Genomic DNA, 14,633 nt, shown 5'->3' on the forward strand with positions numbered 1-14,633 from the left:
TTTTAATTATTATGAGATAACTTAGAAATAGCACTAATTCAAGCTGATATTGTTAACTTACATTATTACTAAACGGTAGATATATATAGAGCTGTCAAAAGCTGACCCGACCCAAAATACCGACCCTAACCCGACCCTAACTCTAACCCGTCTGAACCCGAAAAAAATGGTGACCCGAACCCGACCTAACCCGACCTGAAACCAACCCTAGACCCGAGTTGACCCGAGTATTTGAGACCCGACCTAGAGAGGATCCGACCCGAATGTGACCCGTAAATTATTGACCTGAACCGAACCCGACTCGAACCCGAGAATGACCCAAACCCGATTTAACCCGTCTGAACCCGAATTCAACCCGACCTGTTACTAACCCGACACGTTCTTAACCCGACTCGAATTTAAATCCGACCTGTTACAAACCCGACCCGAAATCAACCCGGCCCAAATTCAACCCGACCCGAAATCAACCCGGCCCAAATTCAACCCGACTTCTTATTGACCTGACCCGAAGTTAAACTCGACCTATTACTAACCCGAATTTTAGGATTTAGGAGTTTTTAGGATAAAAAGAGTACTCCGTATTGACTATTGAGTTTAAGGCTTTTTTTTCAATTTATTAACATGGATTCCAATTATGAAACAAAAGTGGCCTTTCTCATCTTACTTGACTTATCTCTTACATAATCCTTGTCAAAGAAAAACTGAACTGGACAACAGCAAAAAAAAAAAGACTGAATCTTAGTATATTAAGGAAGGTTGCACTCTAATGGCAAGATTGACGAAATTTTCCACCATGAAATCTCTATTGTGATTGATTTTATTTTTCCTAGTTATCTTCTACTTCCTATATGAGCAATGAACTATATGAGGACATGAGGTGATAGAGTTTTAGAGTAGAGTTGTGACTCTCTGAGCTGTCAATGTTTTTTAAACGTATTTGAGGCAATATGAGGTGAGTGAGGTGAATCGGTGATAGTGATTTTGTCTAATTTTTTTTTTTTGAAAGATAGTGATTTTGTCTAATTAAATCAGCCAAATATATTTTTTTTTTCTAAATTTATCTTATAAATAAACTTTTTTTTTAATAGCAAAAACATTTCATTAATTAAAAGTCATATGACATCTACAATAGAGATTCGACGTTAACAAATACATAAGATTATAATCCGTAATAAACTTCCATATAACTACTTATATTTTTTTTTTCAAATTTTAGTATTCACTTGTTTATTTTAATATATTTTTTAAATGTTTTAAATTATGCAATTTGATTTGGAGCTTTAAAAAAAAATTTAAAAATTTTATTGACTTGAACCGAACTCGACTCGAACCCGAGAATGACCCGACTTGAAAATGACCCGACTTGATTATAACCCGCAAATTGTTGACTTGAACCGAACCCGACTCGAACCCGATAATGATCTGACCTGATTATAACCCGTAAATAATTGACTTGAACCGAACCCGACTCGAACCCGAACAGGACCCTAACTCGTTTAAACCCGTAAAAACCCGAATGTAACCCGACCTGTTTTTCACCCGACCCGAATGTAACCCGACCTTTTATTGACCCGACCCAAACCCGATAAGATGTATGACCCGACGTGACCCGACTCAAGCATGACCCAACCCAAACCCGACCCGCATAGGTCCCGACATTAACCCGTACTGACCCGACTCGAGATGACCCGACCCACACTAACCCGACTCAAACCCGACCCATTTACCCGAATTGACAGCACTAGATATATATTTTTTTTCATGCAATGCTGATTTTACGTAGACAATATCCCAATCAGAGAAATAGTCCAAAATGAAGCAATGGGATCAAACTACCCATCTAAGCCTATGTCCCTCTATGCCACCATTTGCAACGCCTCGAGTTGGGCCACCGCGGGTGGCAGATACAAGGTCAAGTATGAGTCCGAGTTCATGGTCTTCGTGCTAGACCGGTGTGCTGTGGACCCCATCGAGCAATTTGCGGGGTCCACAAACTCCCTAGAGTGTAACGCAAAGAAGGAAGAAATTGAAAACAAAGGAGTATTAATAAATAACTCCTAGAGGACAAAAGGCTATGAAGTGGTTTAGAGAGAAGTACATGTACTACTCTTATTGTTACGCCACGATCCAGTACCCGGTCCCACCACCGGAGTGTGTGATCGTTGCATCCGAGCAAGGGAGACCGGAAGGCTCAAGTTGGGTCTATTCCTAAGAGGCAAAGGAGGAGGAGAGGTCGTGGAAGGAAGCAAGTTAACAATGTTGAGTCCAAGGAATTACAAGATAATATGTGAGTTTATGATGTAATATAATTATTGGGTTTATATTATTGATGTCAATTAAGAAATTAGGAGAAAGGCGAGGGAGATTGTGAGTGAATATATATAATGTGATTTATTCTTTTAGGGTTGTTTTGGGTTATATATAAATGATTAAAGAGAGTTTTTTTTTTTTAACATAACGCGACGAAATTATATTACTGGCTTAAAGCCTTAGAGATTATATTACAACAAAAGCTGAAATCCCTACATACATGGCTAGTAAGGGGATTCAGAAAATACTTCCTACAGCAAGTACTACCCGTTACACCAACAGAAAGAACAGTGTTGGCAGTCCTAATTACAACAATATAATACAAACACCAGCTACAGAGGATTAAAACAAAGTTAGTCATACTAATATAACTACCAGTAGATCTGTTCAAACAGGAGATACCAAAAGGGGACATCCAAACAGACGAGAACCACTTCAAATTGCCATTATCCAGAAGATGAAGAACAAACACCCAGATCTGCATCATAGATGTGCTTTGAAAATGGAGGAACAAGGAAGTGATCCTTGTGACCTATATTCATGTTCAGACCATAAGCAGCAAGACTATGAGCCAAAGTATTTTTCTCTCTAGGGACATGCCTGATAAGGATATTGCCATTAGCTTCAAGGATCCCTGCAAAATCATTAATAACAACATACAACTCGTGGTTAGGAACATGATCAACAGAGTTGGAGAGCTTCCCAAGATACTCCGAATCTATTTCAATCTCTATCTTCTTCACTTTAAATCCAAGAGCAACATTAAGACCTTCACGCATTGCATATAATTCAGCAGCTAGGGGAGTGACAGCGTTATATTTACTTGAAAAAACATAGAACCAAGTTCCGTTACTACGCCTGATAACACCACCACCTGCAGCCATCTCAGAGTTTCTCCAGGACCCATCCGTGTTCAGTTTCATAAAACCTTCTCTTGGAGGATTCCAATTTGACATAGACGAAGAACCAGCATCAACCTTGCCTTTCCCCTGCAGAATGTGAGAGTTGGATTGATAATACACATAAAACTTGCTGTAAGTATGCATCGATCTGTACATTTTCATCTCAAAAACTGCCGAGTTACGATCCCGCCAAATATGCCAAAGACAAGTACAAAAAATCACCTTCCATTTATCCGATTGAGATAAATTCAAATTAATCCAATTATCCCAATTCGAATTTTTAAATGAAGAGAAGTCAAAATTCTTGGGAACAAGGAGTCTTTGGAAAATGTAATTCCATAAGATGGAGGAAGAAAAGCAATCTCTAAAGAGATGTAGATGAATTTCATCCTCATGGTTGCATCGACTACAAATGGGAGAGATATAAGGAATGAAAGAGGAAATAGAGGAAGCAACAAAAAGAATGGAGTGAGCACAATGCCAAAGAAGCATATTATACTTGTGAGGGGTTTTTATTTTCCAAATTTTTTTCCAGAAAGTATTAAGATGAGAATTGGAGGAATCAAGAAGAAGAGAGGGATTGCACTGAAGGTGATAGGCAGATTTGATGTTGAAGTTCCCATCCTTAGAAGGAGCCCATCTAATAAAATCTTCCAAGTTCGAATTTGTAGAAATAGGAACTGAGAGGATCATATTAAGAATATTATCAGGCAAAAGGTGCTTGATATTGTCAAGAAACCAAACTTTGTTTTTGATGATGTGAGACATTGCCCAATGAGCTTTAGAAGGGGGAACATCACCATTAAGGTAATGATAGAGAGGCTTGGAACCTACCCAATGATGATACCATAAGGAGGTTGATTCACCATTTCCTATACCAACAATCATACCCGAAGCTAATAAATCTCTACCCTTTAAAAGATCTCTCCAAATAGGAGAATGATAAGGTTTTGGATCACAATCTAAAAGAGCAGATCGGTGAAGATATTTGTCATTAAAAATTCGAACCCAAAGCTTCGAATGATCATTAAGCATAATCCATCCCAACTTGGCCATAAAAGCCAAATTCCACTCCCTTAACCTTCTTATTCCCAAACCCCCAAGAAGAATTGGTTTTGTGACAGTAGACCAATTAGTACGGGGCATGTATCGAGCTCTATCAACTTTATTCCACAAGAATTTCCTACAATTTTTCTCTAGAGATTGAACCAAGGAGATAGGAAGCAAGTTGGTTTGCATAGCATAAACAGGGAAAGAATTTAGGACAGACTTGATCAATGTTTTCTTCCCAGCTATATTAAGGAGCTTGGCTTGCCAACCCTTAATTCTATCAAGGGTTTTCTCAAGGAGGTCATAGAAGTGTGAGACTTTAAGTTTATTAGGGCTTATTTCCACACCCAAATACCTCCCAAAGGAAGAAGAAATTTTGATAGGGTAAGAAAGGGCAATACTTTGTCTTAGAGAAAAAGACATGGAAGGAGGAAAAATGATAGAATATTTGAGCATGTTGACCTTTAAACCTGACATCCTACCAAATTCATTAATAACATTCATGATGTTGTCAAGATTAGAAGAAGAAGCTTGACCAAAGAGGAAAACATCATCAGCATAAAACAGGTGAGAAAGAGAGATATTCCTAGAAATTTTGAGGGGTTTCCAATTCTTTGAAATAACAGCATGATCAATCATTAAGGATAATCTCTCCCAACAAAGAACAAAGATATAAGATGAAATTGGATCCCCTTGCCTAATTCCTCGAGATGGAGAAAATTCATTAGTTATTTGCCCATTCCATAAGACTGAAATTCTAGGAGTGGTAATACAAGCCATAATGAGATCAACCAAATCAGTAGGAAAACCAAAATCTCTGAAAGTGATATCAATGAAACTCCATTCAAGGCTATCATAAGCTTTGGCTAGGTCAAGTTTTAAAGCCATGATTTGTTTTCCTTTCTTAGCCTTTTTGAAAAGATGAGACACCTCTTTAATCACAATGATATTGTCCTCAATTCCCCTCCCTGGAATAAAACTCGATTGTAAAGGGTTAATGAGAGATGAAAGGAGAGGTCAAATTTTAGCTGAAATGATCTTTGTAATTAATTTGTAAATTGAATTACAAAGACCAATTGGCCTAAAATCAGTGATGTAATCAGGTTGGGCCTTTTTTGGGATGAGAGAAATGTAGGAAGAGGTTATTTGTGGTGGAAGGGTTTTAGAAGAGAAGCACTCAGCACATAATTTATGTAAAATATCACCCAAATCATCCCAAAAAAATTGAAAGAACCTTGGTTGAATACCATCTGGCCCAGGACAATTCATTGGTTGCATACTAAAACGGCATTTTTTTACTTTATCGAAGGAGGGGAAGGCAAAAAGCAAACTAGCATCAAGATCAGAAACTTTGCAATGAGGAGTAAAGTGAGGTTGGATAAAAGAGTTTGGAATTGAAGAAGAGAACAAATCACAAAAGTGATTAGTAGCCATATCCATTAAAACAGATTGATTCAAAATCCAATTTTCATTTTTATCTTTTAAACACATAATTTTTCCACGAGATTTTTTGACAGAAGCAATGACATGGAAATACTTAGTATTTAAATCACCAAACTTTCTCCAATTAATTCCGGCCTTTTGAGCCCAAATTATTTTTCCTCTCTTGAAAATATCTTGAAGATCCTTTAAAAGATTTTTCTCTAAATTAACTAAAAAGGAAGAATAGTGATGAGCTAAAGAGATTTGGATACCATCTATTCTAGCCATCAAATTCTTTTTTTTTTAGCTAAATTACCAAAAATATTCGAGTTCCAATTTTTTATATTATTCAAAAAAAATTTCTGACCTACCATAAAATTATCACTCGGTTTTTCCCAATTAGAAATAAAAAAATCTTTAAAATTAGGGTGTTCTAGCCACACCTTTTTGCATCTAAAAGGGAAATTACCATGCACAAAATCATTATATAAACAAACCATAATCGGAGAGTGATCAGAATGAACTCTAGGAAGATGGATTACCTTAGTATTAGGGAAAGACTCTAGCCATTTTGCATTGCCAAGAGCACGATCAAGGCGCTCACGAATGTTATCAATACTATCCCTTGCATTATTCCATGTGAAAGGATTGCCGTTAAAGCCAAGATCCACCATACTCGCCTTATCCATGAAATTGTTTAGGTCACGACATTGAGACGGACGAAAACTACGACCTCCTGATTTTTCCGATTGAGAAGTCACCACATTTAAATCACCCAACATTAGCCAAGGGGTCGAAGAAGGAGGAACATCATCAGCCATCTCCCTCCAATATTTGTGCCTTTCCGAAGGATTACTAGGGGCATGCATTCCTGTAATAAGAGCTTCCGGAGCACCATTCTTGAAGTGAAACAAAGTATGAAATCGGTGAGGATCATAAGAGTATGAGGGAAGATCAACCGTATTTTCCAAAATAACCAAATCCCTCCTCTTCTAGCAGTAGGTTGAATAGCTTTGAAGTCATGGAACCCTAATTGAAGCATGACTTGTCTAGCACGAATATCATCACTTTTTGTTTCCATAAAAATGAAAATAGTCGGATTATGAGAAGAGACGATTTGAGCAGCAGCAGGAAGAAAATCATTCTTGTTAGCACCCCGTACATTCCAAAGGATTAATTTCATTTTTAGATTAGGAAGGGGTCGTTGTAACAAAATCGTAGGAACATCAGTTGGTTTCGGATTGAGGGGGAGATAGTACTCGTCCCAATCCATCCATGCATCCGATAAGTCCAATTGATACACGTCCTCCATTCGAATTGGAGTTGTCACACTCTGTATTTCCCGAAACCCCCTCGGAGTTTCCCAATATGTCGCATTCACTTGGATTCCCACCACCTCATCTTGAGTAATGTAAAGTACCATTGGTCGATGTGGATTTGAAATTTCTTGGCCGTGACTTGCGAATACCAATGGAATTATTGGAAAGCCTCGTGGGATTACCAATGGATGAGGAACATCCTGCTGCACTATTCTCGGAATTACTTGAGCCTCTTCTTTCCTTTTGAGTGAGTCCAGAAGTAAGAGAGCTCCGTGGAGTTCCGTTTGTGGAGATGGTCGGTGTTTGTTGATCTGGAATTCCGGCACCTCCGGGAAGAGGTTGAGATTTGTTGATGGTGATGGGGATGGAATGTGAGTTCGAAAACTCGACTTGCATGTCATCGGAGTTCGAAGAGGCAATAAGAGTTGATTCATCTCCGACACTCTCAGAGGTTGCGGCTTGATGATCGGAGTTTGAGATGAGTTCAACTGTGTTGGTGATTTTTTGTCCATTTGCGAACTCAGTCGAGGAATTTTTTGGGTCTGATCCATTAGAAGCAGGGGAAATAGAGGAGCAAGCAATATTTAGAGAAGAGAGAGTAGATAAAGAAGGGTTAGGGTTATTTGAAAGTGACAGAGAAGGAGATGAAGGGTTTACAGAGGGGTTTATAGAAGGCAGTATTGGGAGAGACAAAGCAGGGGAATTAATTGACAAGTGTTGGGAACTGTCTTTTGCATGAGAAACTGACAAAGGCTTGGCAATTAATTTTTTGCTTCCAAGATCTTCTAAAATATTATCCTTGTGTGTTATATTCTCCAAGTTGCTTCCAATAGGAATGTTCTGCTGAGTATTATTAGGAGCAATTGTATCACATATCTTCTTCTTTTTCCAAGATTGAGCAAGGGTGAGTTTTCTAGTAGTAGTGGGAGTGAATTTTTTATTATTGACAGAAGACTTAATTTTATCTCCCTTCCCAATACTACTTGTATAGTTGACTTTATTTGGTGTTTCTTTTTTGTTTAATTCTTGAGAAGCATTAACTGGCTTCTTTTTTGATCTTCTATTAGTAACAAGGGTCCAAGGCCCATAATCTGAACAACTCAAATTGTGATCCAAGAAGGAACTAGCAGCAACCGAATTTTTGTCACAGTTCTCAGGTTTGGTTTGTGGGTGTAGGGAATTTTTGGTTTGGTTTGGTTTGTCAAGCCTTTAAAAATCCCACTAGCTTGAACCCCACTGTGATCGTACACTAAAGTACGGTGGCGTCCAAAAGGGAAGAAGATAGAGCAAAAGAGTCGCCAACAAGTTTTTAAGGAACTTGTAAACCGTTCACGAGGTGAAGGTTACACCCCTTAACGATCCAAGAGATCGTCAACTCCATAAGGTCATGAACCAAATAAGGATTCGGGGATGAAGGTACAAATCCAACCTAAAAGAGATTGAACCTGCCCTAATAATAGTCCTCTACTTTATTCTGCTCGTATTCATGTGCGCTTTCTGACTAACATGCAATAAATAGGTTTAACCCTAAACCTGTTTAATCTATGTTGGTTGAATATTAATGCACAAACAAACTATTATTGGCGATCACTAGAATTTATAATCACAATTAACCCTAACAAGATTATTAATTATCTTATTAAGCGTGATTGCAAATACCAATTCCCTTTAACATGCAATAAAGGTGATCAAGCAATAACAATAAAAAATATAATACATATCAAGCAACATAACAAAAAATCAATATCATGAATAATAATTATATCAATCATAATAATAATAATAAAATAATCACAATCACCATAAAAATAATGATAATCATAAATTATAATTATAATCATGTTAAAGCATAGCAAGATCCTAGGCATGATACTAACAAGATTAATAACAAACCCTAGCATGTCACTAAGCGATAAAAATCAAATCTTTAGCCCTAACATGATACTAACATGAATTAATATTAGGAAGAACATAGGAAGCATCATAACAATCATATTTAATATATTTGTTACCCTAGACATGATACTAGGAATATCATAATAACAATATAAACATGATCATAATATCAATTAATCAATTAAAGTACTTACTTTGATGCCTCGTGCCTCTTTCTAATAACAAAATACACACGTTAGTAACTTCAAGGAAAATAATAAAACAAAACAATTAAATTAAATAATTGAAAGAGAAATTTGGGACCAAACCCTCAGAAATTAAAACCTTTCACGTCTAGGGCGAAGGCAACTTCGAATATGGCTAAGTGTTTCTAGATCTTGTGAATGCGGAATTTTGTATTTGAGAAAAGGCTAGTTTAGAAAAAGAGAGAGAGAGAGAGAATAATCAAGAAAATCTTGATGAGAGTTGATTAAAACTTAAGAATAAAGAAAATTGGTGAATGAAAACGGAGTTTTTGATACGATATTTATAGAGAAAATCATCCAAAAAAGATAATTTAACAAAACAGAGTCTGAAGATCGAAAAAACAACCTTGGCGCCAGGACCAGTGGCTAGCGCCAGGCGCCAATGGCTAGCGCCTGGCGCCAATCCTGGTTCCAGGCGCTGGGGTTGGATGCCAAACTGATTTTCTACGCGTTTTCAAAAATCTGATAAATTTCCTGTACTCGAAGATAAAATAATATAATTCCAATCGAAAATGCTATTTGATCTTGATTAAAACTCTGAAGAGTCCTAATTGAATTAGGAATGAAAAGAACCTTCTAGAATGTTCTAGAAGACTAAAACCATTCCTAATTGCATTAGGAATGATAAACTATATTAGGCCCTCCCCTAGATCATTAGGCCGTACTTAAAGCTCAAACCGGGCCCAGTTTAGTAAATTGGTCATAACTTCCTCAATATTCGTCGGAATTGGGCTTATAATATATCGTTGGAAAGGTCTTTGCAAGCCCTATCCAACTACACCACTATTGGACCCTTATCATGGACCAAACTAAACTGGAATGGACGTTTTTATAAAATAGAGTGGGTTTTTGAAAACAGAAAGAAAGAATTTTAACAAAAACTAACCGCAACACTAGACTTTTCACACTTTCACCTCATTCGATTATGGTTCGACGTGAAAGGTATTCATCACTGGGTTTGATTTTGGGAAGACACAAATGGGTTTCTACAGTGGGCCAACTTTGATTTCTGAAAAGGAGTTAGGCGGAGGAATATCAGTAGGAGTAGCAACATCTTTATCAGGGATAGCACAGGTGTTAGAAGAGGGAGATGTACACTGCTCCTTAGAGTGCCCTACTCTACCACAATTGAAACAGAGAGAAGTGATGTTCTCAAACACAACAGCTTGCCACGCACCTCCTATCCAGAGTTTAGTCACTAATGGATTTTTGAGGTTAACTTCAATACAGACACGTGCATATCTCCCTCTAGTGATTTTGTCTGTAGCATAATCGACACGAATTGGTTTACCAACCAATTTAGCAATGTCAAATAGAGCAATTTTGTCGTAGTATTCAACTGGTAACTCGAGAAATCTAATCCAAACCGCCATTTGATCAAAATAATTTGATTCAGGTCTGTAATTCGGCTTCCATTTAGAAATCATGAGGTAATGATCTAAAATAAACCAAGGACCTCCAAATAACGCACGCTCATAATCATCTTGCATTGAGAAACGAAAGAGAGAGACATTACGGCCAAGATCAATGGTCTCAAGATTACCTTTGATCTTCCACATAATTCTTGCACGAGTGTCCATGAACTCAGGACGAATTGACACTCCTAGACATTTTCCCATTAAAGTGAGATTCCATGGTTATCTTAAGCGAGATAGAGTTTCCTTTGAAAATTGAACGGATAAAGCATGATCTGGAACCATATCTTCATGATCATCCCAATCATTTGATGAAGTAATAATTTTTCTAGATTCATCAAACCACTGAGAGGAAGTAGCAACTACTTCACGAAAACTTAGGGGACTTTGAGATGAAGGTAAGGATTGAGAAGAAGGAGGTGGAGTGTCCTCCTCCATCAAATGAGAAAATGCAAAAAACGAAAAACTTTAGAAAGAAGTCAGAGAGAAATTTTAGAGAGAGAAAGCAATTTTATGTGAAGACATTGATTAAAGAGAGTTGATTATGTTGAAGCAAACATTTACACGTATATAAACATGATTCTTTCTATTCTTTTATTTATTGAATTTTGGAGGGAAAAAAACTTTCAATTTTTATTATGTAACGCAATTTTAATGAGTCAATTTTCATTACCTTAAACATTGGCGGACCTACATAGAGGCAAGGGGTAGCACGTGCTATCCCTCAAAAAAAAAATGGCAAAGTGTTCAATACACAACAGCAGTTATTCAGTATATATATTATTCCTTGTAAGATGCTATATAGTATTGTGCGATGGTTCGGTGGTGCGGAAGGTTGGATAAAAAGTCTGAATGCATGTACACTGGTCAGAGGTTCGAGATCTCTTGGATTTATTTATTTTTTTTTATTTTTTTTAACCTAAACTTCCCATATTCATATGAGTTACTAGCTTTCTAATCTACCATACGTCCATACTCTCTCCATTCATATTAATTCTTCCCATTTTCATACATATCTTTTTTTTTTAAAGCTCGTATTTAAGCATTAAATTATTTAGTATTAAAAAACGATAATCTAAATAGTATTCCATCCGCTTTTATATATTTGTTTTATTTTTCTACTCGCGGAGATTTAGGAGATATTAAAGATAGTCAAAAAGTAATAAAATATAGAGGTAGTTGGGTTAGTAGAAGGTAAATTAGAAAAGAGAGAATCAAAGTTAATTAAAAAAAAATCATTTTATTAGATCCCACTAGTTAAGAGAAGTGAATTAAATATTGTAAAAGCTTTCGAGATAAGGAAATGGAGCAAGACAACAAGTATTTAAAACAACCGGAAATGAAAAGTGGAGCAAGCATTATAAAACGGAGGAAGTATATTATATTATATAACGACTAATTTATGAGTTCTAGTTATCCACTGTTTTTTAATACGTTATCTATTGCGTAGTGCTACCCCTAGCTAGAAATCCTGGATCCGCCACTGACCTTAAATATACAAAATTATCATCTCACGGACATTACAGAGTATTATAGTTTGGACGTTACTTATGACTCAGGGTGAACACAAATTGAATTGATTCTTAACTTTATAAATAAAGAGAGATGTTTTGCAATTTCAATAAATATGGTATTATACATTTTATACAGTATGGTATATAGTGCATGGTTTACATTCTCAGGAGAGAATAGATATAACTAATGACACAATCAAATACTCCCTCCGTTTTTAAATATTTGCTTCATTTCTCCATGTGCGGAGTTTGAGGAGAAATTGGAGAAAATAATAATATATGGAGGCAGTGGGATAAGTTGAAGAATAAAAAATTGTAAAAAGCAAAAGTAGTGGAGAGGATTGGAGGAGAGAAATATATGATGGGTCCACTAGGTGAGAGAAATTAGATAAATATTGTAAAAACTTTCCAAATAAGGAAATAGAGCAAGTATTTAAAAACGGCCGAAAAAGGAAAGTGGAGCAAGTATTTAAAAACGGAGAGAGTAATTTTATTCGGAATACACCTAAACTAATCACTACTCAGAGTTGTTAAATCATTTCCAATGGTGAGACTCTAGTAGTATTTTTTAAGAGAGATGTTTTTGCAAAGAATACCAATAAGTTGGTATCTAAACTTAACAATTCTAAAAGAAAGTTGCTAAGTTAGATACTTAACTTAAGTCTCAACTGACAAACAATGTAGGCCATAATTAATATTATAATAATTTTATATTTATTTAACTTGTTTTTAAATACAAGCCAACAATCCCTCAAATAAAAAAGATGGAAACAAAATAATTGCATATGGTGGGTCCAATGGAAAGTGACATAAGTATACTTAAATGTTAAAAACGACTCAACTTGTATTTTAATACTCAGGGGTTGTTTGGTTGCCAAAGAAAAACATGGGAATTTAGAAATCCTGGGAATTGAAATTTTTTGAAATTGTTTGGTTAACAAATTCATCGAAAGTAGAAATTTTCATGAATTTCCATTTTTCACAAAATGGGGGAAGTTAATTACCCAGGGGGATCTAGGTAAGTGGAACCTCCCATGTGAATTTCCACTTTACTTAGTTAACCAAACAATTTTTATAATTTCCTAGGAAGTTCAATTTCATGGGAAATCAATTTTTCAAGAAATTTTAAATAAAAAAATTCAACCAAACAAGCCCTTAGAAAGGATTCTCACCATTGAAGATTGTCTCATTGAACATTCAGTGGTACTATATATTCATTCAATGATACTAACTACGTGTAGAAATAGACAGTGGCGATTCCAATATGCGTGCAGTGGGTTCACTGAACCCATACTGGACTTCTGAAATTTCTGCAAAATCTGAACAATAGAAAGCATATAAAATCAATTTATGTGCCTAGAATAATTGTTAATGTGGAGATGGATCAGTGGTGAATGCCCACGTGCATTTTGAAATTGCTACTTAAACAATGACGGGAGATCAATCTTTTTCCCTGAACGTAATTCACTATATAACCCCATTTCAAACAAGTATATTTTAAAACCAAGCCTATTTTTAATCATTCATAATTTCAAACAAGTATATTTTAAAACCAAGCCTATTTAATGCTATTGTTATTCCCTTGTTTTACTTTTTTTTAGGGATTCTCTTATTTTATTTAGGATCTGTTCTCATACGTTTATTTTTAGTTCAGTTGAGCTTAACTGCTAATTTGAATGAATAGCATCACTCTTAGTCTATCTCCTCTCCTTAATAACTATTATATCCGTTTCTTTTTAGTTGACACGTATTCCTTTTTAGAAAGTTTTTTTAGTTAACATGTTTCCTTTTGAGGTATTTTTTTTACCTGTATTTACAAGATACCCCACTTATAGAAACAGGGGAAGTATATAGTTGCAAATTTGAATGAATAGCATCATTCTCAGTCTATCACCTCCAAATTATGGTTGTGACTTGTATAATTGGTAATTCTTTGTTTTTTTTATTTAATCTGCTACATTATCACATTTGTCATTGTCATGTTTGTCATTGTATAAATATGATAATCACTATATTTAATTCCTAATAATTAAGTAAAAATTATAATCAATAGATATAGTGATAAGATTTATTAAGACGATTTTAACAAAAACCGATATGGCTATGTTTTAACTTAAATATAAACCACAAAAGACGATCAAAATGAGTATGAATAATGCAAAAGTCAAATTAGGTTTATATTATTTTAAGTTCGAAAACTCCGAACCCATAACAAAAAATTCTTAGAATCACCACAGAAAATAGTATCACTACATAGTCAAAAAAATTTCTTCTACTTTGTAGAGAGAATGTAAGAAGCGAATGCACACTAGGGGTGTTCAAAAAAACCCGACCCGATTGTCCCGACCCGATTTCCCGATGACCCGATAGATACCCGATGGGAATTTTTTTTTAAAAAAACTATTTTTTCGGGTCGGGTACCCGACCCGGGAAAATTACTTGTAATCCGGGTCAGGACATGGGACGCATATTTTAATACTCGGGTACCCGAATTTCCCGAAAATAAAATAAATAAAAAAAAACCTCAAAGTTTAGCCCAACCCATTCAGTATTTCAGTTT

This window comes from Chenopodium quinoa, unplaced genomic scaffold (genome assembly GCF_001683475.1).
Source record: "Chenopodium quinoa cultivar QQ74 unplaced genomic scaffold, ASM168347v1, whole genome shotgun sequence".
Classification (NCBI taxonomy): domain Eukaryota; kingdom Viridiplantae; phylum Streptophyta; class Magnoliopsida; order Caryophyllales; family Amaranthaceae; genus Chenopodium; species Chenopodium quinoa.